Source organism: Hyla sarda, chromosome 7 (assembly GCF_029499605.1).
Source record: "Hyla sarda isolate aHylSar1 chromosome 7, aHylSar1.hap1, whole genome shotgun sequence".
In the NCBI taxonomy this organism is placed as follows: domain Eukaryota; kingdom Metazoa; phylum Chordata; class Amphibia; order Anura; family Hylidae; genus Hyla; species Hyla sarda.
The window spans coordinates 77,251,928-77,265,313 of NC_079195.1; the positions used below are offsets into that span (position 1 = coordinate 77,251,928).

General features: G+C 42.3%; 1 protein-coding gene across 2 annotated transcripts in view; it reads left to right on the top strand.

Moving 5' to 3' along the window:
- The first annotated feature begins 2,122 nt into the window (after positions 1-2,122).
- The window catches only part of FGFR2 (fibroblast growth factor receptor 2), a 102,490-nt gene continuing 91,226 nt past the window's right edge, over positions 2,123-13,386 (top strand). For both annotated transcript variants that reach the window (XM_056529743.1, XM_056529744.1), the window contains exon 1: positions 2,123-2,664. The gene's annotated coding sequence lies outside the window, so the exon portion shown is untranslated. The remainder of the gene's footprint in view (positions 2,665-13,386) is intronic.

The following is a 13,386-nucleotide window of genomic DNA, read 5'->3' on the forward strand; positions in this document are numbered from 1 at the left end:
ACTGTGACTGGGAAAGCTGGATGATAACTGCTTTTATACTGGTGATTATTCATTCATTTGCCTAGTTATATAGTAATATATGGCTCTCTATCATATCAGAATAACTAGATTTGCCTTTCAGCTCTGTAGGAGCCATAACATCAGCTATATTAGATGTCACCCAGCTTTCCCAGAAACAGAACTAATAGCTGAATAGATATTTTGTAACTTTTTGACAGAAGAGGACAGTTCAGGAAGTCGAGCGTATTTATTGGGGCTTTTAGGCAGCGCCATCCTTTAACGTTCATGCAATACCCCGAGCGTCGTCGGTTATGATATCACAGATGGTCTTTATCTGCCCGTAATTTGGGGTGCATTAAGGCTGGGTTCATACCACGTTTTTACAATACAGTTCCCGTGCACGTTTTCAATTTGAAAACCATATGGAACCGTATAGAAAACCGTTTTCATTGACTCTCCATTGAAAACCGTGTGCCAAACAATGCAACCGGTTGTGTCCGTTTTGTTGTTGTGTCGGTTTTTTTGTTGTGTCCGTTTTTTTGTTGTGTCCTGTACGGTTATGTCAGGTTTTTTTCCCATACCCAAAACTGTAGCCTACCACGGTTTTTGGTCCAGGTGAAAAACCGTATTGAAACTTATCCGTTTTTTTAAAACATGGGAGTCAATGGGAACCTGTACAGAACCTTATGTACGGTTTTTGACTTTGCACAGTTTTTTTCTTGGAATTTGAATCAAACAAGTGAAACTTTCTTCATAATGGAGTGAAAAATGTATAAGTTTTTTTTCTTAAAAAACTGATGCAACCGGACATCATTTTGCAAACCGTATACGGTTTTCGACCGTATGCGGATTAAAATTTGTACACACGTTTTGATACAGTTTAGTCCGGTTTTGAGGAATCCGTTTTCTATCAAAAACCTGACATGGGAACTGCATTGCAAAAACGTGGTGTGAACCCAGCCTAAGGGTGCATTCCCACCTGGCATATTTTGCTGCGTATTTGCTGCTGCGTATTTTCCTACCCATTCACTTCAATGGCAATATAAAATACGCAGCAAAATACGCCAGGTTGGAACGTACCCTTACTCGTATATGAAGGGTACGTTCACACATACAGGATCCTGCGCAGATTTGATGCACAGGATTTGTAAATGCAGATTTGAAGCTGTGCTCTGTCATTTATTTTACATTGAAATCTGCAGCAGAAAATCCTGCGCATCAAATTTGCGTACGTGTGAACGTACCCTAAGGGTCTATTCACACGTACAGTATTCTGCGCAGATTTGTTGCTGCAGATTTCAATGTAAACTAAATGACTGAACACAGCTTGAAATCCTGCGCATCAAATCTGCGCAGAATACTGGAGACATTTATCATTAGCAGTGTACCCTACTCTTTTTTTTACCGGTCGTTTTTCCTTCTAACTTTTTGCTTAGCAGCGTGTAATTTATCCCCTTTGTCTACCTTAGATAATGAATTCCCCGCGGCTGTGCACGTTTGTTTGTTTTGCGCAGGGTAGAGAGGTTTTGTACGTGTGCTTCTGGTATGCGTACTTTTGCACCTACAAATCGGGGTTAGCGCGCAATATTTTGCGTCTTATTACAAATGTCGCATATGATAAATAAGGGTGCAGTGCGTGTCTAAATCAGAAAACGTTGTACTGCTACGCAAAATGCTAGGAAACGTCTATTCAAAAAGTCGCATATAAGTCGCTAAATTGACATAACTGCGACATTCAAGCGCCAAGGAGAGACGGAAAAAAACGTCTATATTGAATGATAAATGTCCCCCACTGTACGTGTGAATAGACCCTAAAGAGGTAAAAGAGAACTTAAGAGAAAGGGACAGAAAAAGAGAGCCAGAGCGCACATAGCATAGTAATTCCAATACAAACAAACCATCCCTCTGTGCAGTGATGTGTGCCAAACTCTGGAACACAGAAAGAAGGAGGGAAGAAAAGAGGGGAGGGATGCAGAGGAAAAGCCAAAAGCGTGGACAGAGGATTGGGCAAGGGGAGGACTAGAAGTTCAGGTTTCAGACAGAGAGGAGTGTCCAGGGAGGAGGAAAGGGCTGGGAATGTGCATGTAGAGTGAGGGGGAGGGAAAAGGCTCCTCTACTTTCCATTGCTCTTCATACTCAGGCTGCACTGCCTGCACCTCACCTCTCTGCTCACTTTTGGAAGTTCACATATTTTTTGTTACATATGTTGCTTGTTTATTGTTTTTCCTTGGAGTTGATACATTTGCACTGGTGTTTGCGGGGATGCATGAGCTGATGCTGTGGATTGTTGCACCTTGGATTGCTACTTTCAAAGATTAATAGAGACTCTTGCATCTTCCAAGACAAAAAAAAAAAAGAGAACACAGGACTTGAGCTGACCTCACTCATTCACCCTGGATGGGGGATCTGGCTCTTTCCCCTTCTTTTAACCTCACTCACTACTTGCTGTTGGGTCCTGCTGCTTGAGGATTACTCTCCCCGGACTGTGCTTCCATTGGGGATCCCTATGTCCATGTCTCGGAGAGGGGGAATTACTTCTTTTCACTGCTAGAACTGAACTTGGGAATCTGTCCCCAGAGAGTTATTGAGACCTCTGTGTTTCGTCTTGCCAGGCACACGCCTGCTGCAAGACAGGGGGATCTTTTTACACCACAGTCTTCGCAGGTAATGCCAAAAAAAAAATGTCAATTGCGCTGTCGCATCTTACTTGTCACCCCTTATGGGCCATTGGCCAAAAGTGTTATCAAGAATGACCCTTTTTCTAGTACGTAGATTTATGGCTTTAAAGTTGTGAGAGACGATATTATACAAGAACGAGGCCATGGAAGGGTTATACGTTACGTAGAATTTTTTTAAAAAAAATTTAAATTTATTTCATTTATGTATTTATTTTTATTTATTTATTTATTTATTTTTTACTTTTCCAAATAGTTATTTGTGGATATGTAAAGGCCCAGTTAACATAGTTAGTTTATTTATATATTTATTTTTTATTACTTTTCCCAACAATTTATTTGTGGATATGTAAAGGCCCATTTGCATTACGGGGATTATTGATCGATTGGCGGCGATAGAGTTAAAATGTTTGACCACGTGTGCGTAACCTATAGTGTGCGTAACCTATAGCCGTAAACCGGACCAGTTGGTGGAAATTGCTGTCATTTGTTGCAGAGTGCGTTAAGAGAAGTATTGCAATTGCATCAGTATTGCTTAGCGGCCTATCGTTTATTGGTGATGGCTCCATGTATATGGGTCTTTTAGGTCAGTGTTTTCCAAACAGTGCACCTCCAGCTGTGGCAAAACTACAACTCCCAGCATGCCCGGACAGCCGTTGGCTGTCCGGGCATGCTGGGAGTTGTAGTTTTGCCACAGCTGGAGGCGCACTGTTTGGAGAACACTTTTCAGTGAATTCTTATATTAACTACTACTAATAGTAGTAGTGGTGTGACAGTTGTGTGCAGCCTAGGTATGATTAGTCACTGTCTGTTTCACGTGGGTGACATGAGGAGTCTTAATTGTCGAAAAATGGGACAATAGTTTAAGGCAGTTCCGGATTTATGTCATTGTACTAAGACTTTGCTTTAGATTTACTGTGTTTCCCCTTTTGGATATGATCTGTATTTTATCCTAGAAAATTGGAGAACCAGTTTCCGCTATTGGTTAAGACACCGGTAGACTTGAGGATTTTGAATGAACCAAGTGTCCTCTAACCTTGTCATGATACATTTTATTCACAGACACGTGATTGTTCCTAAGCTTCACTACTACTACTAGTATGTCCAATGTGCCTCCGTGTGACATGCCAGATACCACTAAGCCTATTGTTAAGTATAGGACAGGATGAGAATTGGGAATAAATCAGAATTTTCTGAACCTGTCTAGCTGATGTTTTCTTTCCCGTAAATGCAAAGACAATACAAAGTGCAAGTAATTGATAAGTCAATGCGCTCGTGGCCAGCGAAAGAAGCTTTGCTGCTGCAGCACCTCTTGAATATTGTTAACGCTGCAATATGCCTTTTCTCTTTGTCAGCGTTGTGCTTCTCTGCTTGGGGTAGAAGGGGTTAAAGGCTTTAAGGCGCTGCAGCTTTTTCATTCTTTAATTCATAGTTAAATGAAAAGTCCCTTGCCCTGAATAGGTTAGACCTGACTGGTTATAAAACTGTCTTTAACTAGTGACAGATTTACACAGTCTGGGGGTAGGTATGGGAGAATTGTATGGTTTCACTCATGTCTGGGGCCTGCTTGGAATGTCACATCCCTGGTAGTGTAAACCTATTTTCTCTGAGAGGCCTTTTATGTTCTTCAGTGTAACAAAGGATTCCTCTTCTGTGTGGTGAAAGTTGGCCATCACCGTTTGGTTAACTATTTACCCTCCAAAGCGAACTCCCTTGGTGAAGGTTGCGTCAACCTTATGCTTTTACCTATAGACATGTAGTATAGGATTAGCTTTCAATAAACTCCGCCATAAACCTAGAGAGGTCCATAGATTATAGCCAGCAACCTGACCAATAAGGCTACAGCCCAACTTTATACAGTGCTATTGTTTGATTTTTAACTATTTAAGTAATGGCTGTTGTCAACAAATTTGCATACAACTCAACAATTTGCTTGGTACTCCAGTGGTGAAAGTTGTGTCAACCGTATACTTTTCCTTATATGCATGTAGTATAGGATTAGCTTTCAATGAAATGCTCTTGTACTATAAGCCTAAAGACCTATATAGATTATAGCCAGCAACCTGACCAATAAGGCTACAGTGCAACTTTTTGATTTTCAACTATGCAAGTGATGACTGTTGTCAACAAATCTGCCTACAAAAACAATGTATTGCTTTGTACTGCGATTGTAGCTTAAGAGTTAAAATTAACTAAAAAAAAGTCAGTGTAGCCCTAGTCTAAAAGTTGTCGTGTCTATGGTGGCCACAGGGGTCGGTTCTGTTCCAGTAAAAAGTGTTCACCTAATGGGAATGAACATTGGAATCTGGTTGGACTGAGAAGGAATCTTGACGTCTTTTGGCCAGCTTGAGTATTGTAGATAAACAGCCATAAGAGAAGCTGCAGGTTGCCTTCCCGAAATCTAAACACTGGAGTGACTCAATTTTGATGCACCTCAGGAGTTGAGAAACATATGCCAATGACTCCAATTCTTCTGCTTAGAATGTGCCCAGTGTTTGGATTCCTACAGGGTTGGTAATGGTCCTTTCATGCTGCAATTTGAAGTGTTTGGAGGGAGTGCTAGCTAATTAAAGTAATTCTCAGGCCCCACCAACCAGAAGACCCCAGTGTTTTGCTGGAGAAAAGCAAAACCCTAGATCTTTTGTATGAAACCTATATTGTGCGGGGCCTGATGAATGTACATTGTGTTCTGGCATCTGTGGAGTACGGATGGAAGGTTGTGTGAAATTTTGCATTCTTAACCTGTAGAGTGAAGTGTATGTAATGGCTGCAGAGGCTTTCTGGACGCATTGTAACATTTATTGGGCATGCAAAAGCTTCTTGATGAAGTAGAGTGGCCGAGAAGAGGCAGCCCCCCCTTCCCATGCCTTCACACACTGCCAATTAAAATGCAGATTAGACGCATTTTGTGATCTCTGCAAAGCTTTAGAATTGATATCTTTGGTGGGATGTAGAAGGAGGAGGCCAGATCTTTTTGGAACTAAAATGAGAAATTCTATATGGGATTTGTAAGCACAATTAAAGGCGATGAAGGCGCTTTGCCTTCTTGGGATTTAAGATTAATAGTGGAGCAGGGGGTTAAACCCCTTTTTACACAGTGACTTGAAAGAACTTTAGAGATAGCTATGTTAAAGAGGGGCATGTTGTGTAAAAGAAGGTGCTGGTTTAATGAGATGGGATGTTCTTATAATTGGAATTTCTAGGGCTGCTTGAAGTGCTAAGAATGGCCTCTGAGAGAAAGGAAACCTCAAACCTGGCTCTGACATTGCTCAAAGATCCTCGGTTAATTGACATTGGGCAATAATGGTTTCAATGGCGGCTTTGGCAGCTATTACCTTTTGACTACGTTCATCGGATGGGTTGGCTTTGGGCTACAATTCACAGCGTGATCGTGGCCCCTGATTCCACAGGTGGAGGGGCCCTGCTTTGAGGCTGTCTGTTAAGTAGTTAAAACTCTTTCCAAGTCCATATAAGTTCCTCAGTTGTCCCCTTCTGACATGCTGCTAAAATTCCATTCAGTACATCACTTTTTTTTTCAACCTGTGGCTCTCCAGTTGTTTCAAAACAACAACTCTCAGCATGCTTGAATAGCCATTGGCTTCCAGGGATGTTAGGAGTTGTAGTTTTACAGCAGCTGGAGAACCACAGGTTTCAGACCACTGAGCTCCATTTTAGTTAGGAAAGCTAACTAGCCACCAAGATCATCAAAGTTGTAGTTTTGCATCAGAAGGATGAAGGCGATGAAGAGATTAGAGCTTCATTTTACTTGGGAAAGCCAAATAGCCACCAATATGCTGGGAGTTGTAGTTTTACAACAGCTGGAGAACTACAGGTTTGAGACCACTGAGCTCCATTTTAGTTGGTAAAGCTAAATAGCCACCAAAATCCTGGGAGCTGTACTTTGTGCAACAGGAGGAAAACCACAGGTTGGAGATCACTGAGCTCCAATTTTGTTTGAAAAGCTAAACAGCCACCAATATGCTGGGAGTTGTAGTTTTACAACAGCTGGAGAACCACAGGTTTGAGACCTCTGAGCTCCATTTGAGTTGAGAAAGCTAAGTAACCACCAGAATCATGGGAGTTGTAGTTGTGCTATAAGAGGAGAACCACAGGTTGGAGACCATCAAGCTCCATTTTAGCTACCAATATGCTGAGGGTTGTAGTTTTCAAACAGTTGAGGAACTAAAGGTTGGAAAGTCCTGAGCTAACTTCTAGTTGAGAAAACTAAATATCCACCAATATGCTGGGATTTTTAGTTTTGGACCAGCCGCAGAACCACATGTCGGAACTGAGCCTTTCTAGCGCCTATAAATGATGTTACCATGCTTTTCCAAAAAAAGACAAATGAAGCTAAAGGGATGTTTTTCTTTTATTTAGTTTTTATTTTATAAGTGAAAATGACTTAAAACTAGGTGACGATTCTCCCCAAATTGATCTTCCGTACGCCTCCCTCCCCAAATGAGCAGTTGTCTTGCAGACAGTAGCATGGGGGATCATTATACAAAGGCAGCTGATGAATTGTTGCTCTTGAGCTGAAAGACTTTTATTGTGCTAATGTCGTCACTTAAAGAAAACAATGCCTTATGAGGGTGGAGAGGCACAATAACCTTGTGTCTCTTTGTTTTCTTACAATGTCTCAATTAAATCTGATATCATCTCAAAATTGTTTAAAGCTGCAGCGTCCCGATGGCAGGAAAATGAAAAGTAGCCCAAAAGATGTGTAAATGTGATGTATCAAGCACTTCCAGCACCAAGTTTCATCTGAGAGATAAAGAAGTACTTGCCTCAAGACTGGAGGGGAGATCAAAGAAACAGCGGTCCGGTCTACCATTGTCTCTATTATCAATGACCTATTGGAAAAGACAATAAAAGAAATCAATGATTGACTAAGGCAGTGTTTCCCAAACACCGTGCCCCCAGCTGTTGCAAAACGACAACTCTCAGTAGTTTGTAGTTTTGCAACAGCTGGAGGCACCATGGTTAGGAAACACTAGACTAAGGTTACAAAAGGGGCGTGATTTTAGTTCATATACAACATTATCCTTCTCTGTGGACTTTGTCAGAATTTGCAGTTAGGCGACCCATTCGCTTCAAGTGAGCTGCAGTTCCAAACTGAGCCCAAATGCTACAGGGGCGCTGCTTCTGGGAGAAAAAAAATAAATCTGCATTTGTAAGGCTATGTTCACACAGTGGAATATATCCTGCAGGGCTGCAGAATATACTGGCACTAGGACCACTTGGAAATACGCAGTGTTCATAGACGGCAATAGATTTCCAATTAGAATCCGCAGAAATTTTTATTTCTGCAGCAGGAGATTTCTGAGGTGGAAATTCAATCATGTGCACGAGCAGCAGAATCCCATTGAAAAAAAAAAATAGGAATTTCCAAGCTGAATCTTTCTGCTGGATTTCAACTGACAATATTGTCGTGTGAACATACCCTTACAAGAGTTTATGGCTAGTTTTTCTAAATTGTAACAGAATGTGGTTGAAAAGGCTGCAGGGGATGCAACACCTTTACTAAAACCCACTTATTTTACACAAAGAAAATAAATGCTACAAAAACTGCATCTTGGGAGTGCAAAATGAGGCAACATTTTTTTGTGGCATTCTTGTCAAGTAAAAAAAAATGCCACACAAAAGTTATGGGGAGAAGCAGCCTTCCATGTAGCGGATTTTCTGCAGAGTTTATGCCCTGATTTGTAGAAGAAGAAAAGGATGATATTTTAAAGGGGCTATCAAGGAATAGAACAACAGAGCTAATTTATTTAAAGGGGTTCTCCAGTGCTTAGACATCTTATCCCCTATCCAAAGGATAGGGGATAAGATGCCTGATCGCGGGAGTCCCACCGCTGGGGACCCCCGTGATCCTGCACGCGGCACCCCGTTTGTAATCATTCCCCGGAGCGTGTTCGCTCCGGGTCTGATTACTGTCGATCATGGGGGCCGACGGCATGTGACGTCATGCCTCCGCCCCCGTGTGATGTCACGCTCCGCCCCTCAATGCAAGTCTATGGGAGGGGGCGTGACAGCTATCACGCCCCCTCCGTAGGCTTGCATTGAGGGGTGGAGTGTGACGTCACACGGGGGCGGAGGCGTGACGTCACGTGCCATCAGCCCCGTGGTCGCCGGTAATCAGACCCTGGGCGAACACGCTCGGGGGACTGATTACAAACGGGGCGCCGCATGCAAGATCACGGGGGTCCCCAGCGGCGGGACTCCCGTGATCAGGCATCTTATCCCCTATCCTTTGGATAGGGGATAAGATGTCTAAGCACCGGAGAACCCCTTTAAAAAAAAAAATGCTCCCTGTCTGTCTCCAGGTGTGGTGTGGTTCTGCAGCTCAGTTCCATTGAAGTGAATGGATCCAAGTTGTAATACCACACACATCCTGGGGACAGATGTGAAGCTGTTTTTTGAAAGAAATTAGCTCTGTTTTTCTATTCTTTGATAACCCCTTTTAAGGGCTAGTCTACACTGCGGACATTTCGCCGGCAAAATTCCGCTTGCAGCAGAGTCTCATTGTTTTCAGTGGGATTCTGGTGCTTTGTGCACACTGCAAATTAGCCTCAGAGAAATTCCGCTAGCGGAAAAGGACGTCTGCCCAAAGAACGCACATGTTTATTTTTTTGGGGTAGAATTCCACCCAACCGTATTGCCGTCTATGAGACGTCCCCGCAGTCCTACTGCCATTGATGTTAAATTTGGATTTTATGAACTTTTTGTGCATCTAATGTTACATGTGGGAATTTTGCTGCGTATTTGCAGTGGAGAATTGTGTGTGGATTTAGAATAGTTTCACATGGAGGAAATACTCTAGATTTTACCTGCAGATTTGCACATGTAAAATCTGCAGTGGATTATAGTACCTGGAAATGGGATGAGGTTTTCCAAACTCATTTGCATGCTGAAGACTTTTGGGGAGACTTATCAAAACCTGCACAGTGGAAAAGTGGCCCAGTTGCCCATAGCAACCAGTCAGATTGCTTCTATCTGTTTGAAAAGGCATCTGAAAAATGAAAGAAGCAATCTGATTGGTTGCTATGGGCAACTGGTCAGCTTTTCCTCCGCACAGGTTTTGATCAATTTCCACATTTTTTTTTTCCCACAAGGCTATTAGGGGAGATTTATCAAAACCTGTGTAGAGGAAAAGTTGACCAGATGCCCATAGCAACCAATCAGATCGAAGCAATCTGGTTGCTATGGGCAACTCAGCAACTTTTCCTCTGGACAGGTCTTGATAAATCTCATCCATTTACTTGCATCAATGAAGCTTGCCGATTTCTGTTGCGAATTTGTAATGCAGATTTCACCGCTTTCAACAGCGGTCTCAAACTGTGGCCCTTCAGACGTTGAAAAACTTCAACTCCCAGCATGCCCGGACAGCCGACGGCTGTCCGGGCGTGCTGGGAGTTGAAGTTTTGCAACGTGTGAGGGGCCACAGTTTAAGACCTCTGCCTTTCAATGTAGCATGAGTGACATCTATAGCAATTCTGCTCCAAAATCTGCATTTATAAGGGTATGTTCACACTACGGAATTCCGCAGTGTGAACTTAACATTAGTGTGAATGGGTCTCCGCGAGACCCGTTCACACTGCGGAATTTCAGCGGCGTACAATTCCGCCACTGAAATTGTTCCGCGCAAAGAAAGAACATGTTCATTCTTTGCGCGGAAGTCTGCGAACACTGCATAGCCGTCAATGGTGACGACGTAGTGCGGTCCTTCCGCCGGCTGCCAGTCTGAATCTCCGCTCGCGGAGATTCCGTTCACACTCTGTAGTGTGAACATACCCTAAGAGTGGGTTCACACTACATTTTGTTTAATATGGGTATTTGTTAATAAAATATACATACACTAGGTCCAATCCCTATAGACGTAGAGTTTTTTTTTTTTTTGTTTTTTTTTTTTCTTCCCACCAACTCGACGGGAGAAGATGACTATAGGAAGAGGTCCACATGCGGTGGATTTGTCCAACACAAATTCTTGCCATCCATAGCAAAATCCATGTCAGGGTGGGTTCACACTACGTTTTGTTAATAAGGGAACCGGATTCGGGGAGGATTGAAAAGAGGGCGCTACCGTATCCCAGCCGGCCCTGGCCCCGATCTTTCATTTGAATGAGCCAACAGGAGAAATCGACTCCTTATTGACCCGTATCCGGTTTTCTGACCGGACCTAAAACGGTGGTATACCGCTTTTCAATCCCTCCCCCCCCCCCCCCAAGCCGAATCCGATTCCCGTATTAACAAAATGTAGTGTGAACCCGCCCTGACATGGATTTTGCTATGGATGCCAAGAATTTGTGTTGGACAAATCCACCGCAAGTGGACCTCTTTCTATAGTCATCTTCTCCCGTCAAGTTGGTGGGAAAAAAAACATACTCTATGTCTACAGGGATTGGACCTAGTGTATGTATATTTTATAATGTATACATGAGTTCTTCATCCCTATGTGATCATTGACATTCCTGTGCTGTTCCTAGATTTGTGAAGATGAAGTCTCCTTGGCTTGAGGTGTCTTGTGTTAAGTCCCATAAGGAGAAAGATGTGTCTGCTTGAAATCTCAGTCATTTTGTTTATATGTTTTAGCTGAACTATGGATTCTCGGGCCCCCCCTGACACCCCCACCCCCTTCTTCTCAGGTCTATCCGACTGGCCAGATTGGGAGAGGTGTGAGGGATGGATTAGTGACTGGGATGTGTAAATTGCTCTGGTTCCCTTAAGATCTCATCCTGAAAGTGAAAATAAAATAAACAGATCTCTAGTAATGGTCTCCAGGTGCTAGAATCCTCACTCCCCCCTTATAAACTAATTGAGTTATACCATCCCATTCTGGAGGGCTGTTTACATTGGGTGGGCTTAGGTCATTTGCATTGTGTTTACTCATTTGGGAGGTATATGGCCTTAGATAGAAGTGTGCAATTTAAATGGAGGTCTATTTCCAAAAGTGTGACTCTACTTTAGCTTTTTTGCTTATTTTGATTGGTAAATGAGCCAATAAAGCTATACACAATTTAAATACTATGGCTGGGTTGTGTTTTTGTCAGTACCAAGAAATCGAAGGCCACAACACCAGTCTGGAAGCTCCGGTCTATGTGCAAAAGAGCTGAGATTTATTGATTACATACAGCAAGGTTTCGGCTCCATGTGAGCCTTTATCAAGTGCTTGATAAAGGATCACATGGAGCCGAAACGTTGCTGTACTGATACCCAGATTGGCAGTTCAGGTGACCACGAGCACAGCGGAATGGTGCCCAGTGCTGTCCTCCACCTCATCTTTGTTTTGGTCAGTATTTAGTCATTATTTTGGTCAGTATTTTTGAGCCCCAACCAGTAGTGGAACCAACGCAGAGCAAAACTATAATAGAAAGATTTGCACCTTGGACCTATTTGTGGTGTTGGCTAAAAATACCGCCCCAAGTACTGAACAAAATGCTGCTATATGTGAACCCAGCACAAGATAGTTAAAGGGGTACTCCACTTTTTTTTTAAATCAACTGATGACAGAAAGTTAAATAAATTAGTAAATTACTTCTATTAAAAAAATCATAATCCTTATAGTACTTATAAGCTTTTGTATGCTCCACAGGAAGTTCTTTTCTTTTTGAATTTCCTTTCTGTCTGACCACAGTGCTCTCTGCTGACACCTCTGTCCATTTTAGGAACTGTCTAGAGTAGAAGAAAATCCTCATAGCAAACCTTTCCTGCTCTGGACAGTTCCTTACATGGACAGAAGTGTCAACAGAGAGCACTGTGGTCAGACAGAAAGGACATTCAAAAAGAAAAGAACCTCCTGTGGAGCATTAAGGATTAAGATTTTTTAATAGAAGTAATTTACAAATCTTTTTAACTTTCTGTCATCAGTTGATTTAAAAAAAAGTTTTCCAGTGGATTACCCCTTTAAGCCACCAATCAACTATTAGTGATTGTGAGCTGATGGACATTTCTTTCAGTACAACTATTCTTATGCTGCCATTTTCTTAAACAAGTTATCCTGTGTGCATATGACCTAAGACTGAGCCGGGCTGCTTTTCCTGCATGTGTTCTTTATTCTGTATTCAAAATCAGAATCAGATCCAAATAAGAGAAATATGACGCTTTCTTCTATGTTCCTTCTCTTCAGTATCTGATCATGGCTTTTGGTTAATACATTAATGCATATAAAAATGCACAGCAAACATGCCATGTGGACCCAACCATGTGCAACAAATCATTTCAGACCCATCAGCCCCCCCCCCCCCCAAGAGCACACCCCCACCCATTCATTAATAATACCACTCCAGGCAAAACTTATATAAGACATGACTGGTATGATACATGAGCTTAAAGGGGTACTCCGGTGGATTATTATTATTATTATTATTATTTTTTTAAATCAACTGGTGCCAGAAAGTTAAACAGATTTGTAAATTACTTGTATTAAAAAATATTTGTCTTTCCAGTACTTTTTAGCAGCTGTATGCTACACAGGAAATTATTTTCTTTTTGAATTTCTTTTTTTGTCTTGTCCACAGTGCTCTCTGCTGACACCTGATGCCCATATCAGGAACTGTCCAGAGCAGGAGAAAATCCCCAAAGCAGACCTATGCTGCTCTGGACAGTTCCTGACACGGACAGAGGTGTCAGCAGAGAGCACTGTGGACAAGACAAAAAGGAAATTCAAAAAGAAAATAATTCCTCGGTAGAATACAGCTGCTAATAGGTACTGGAA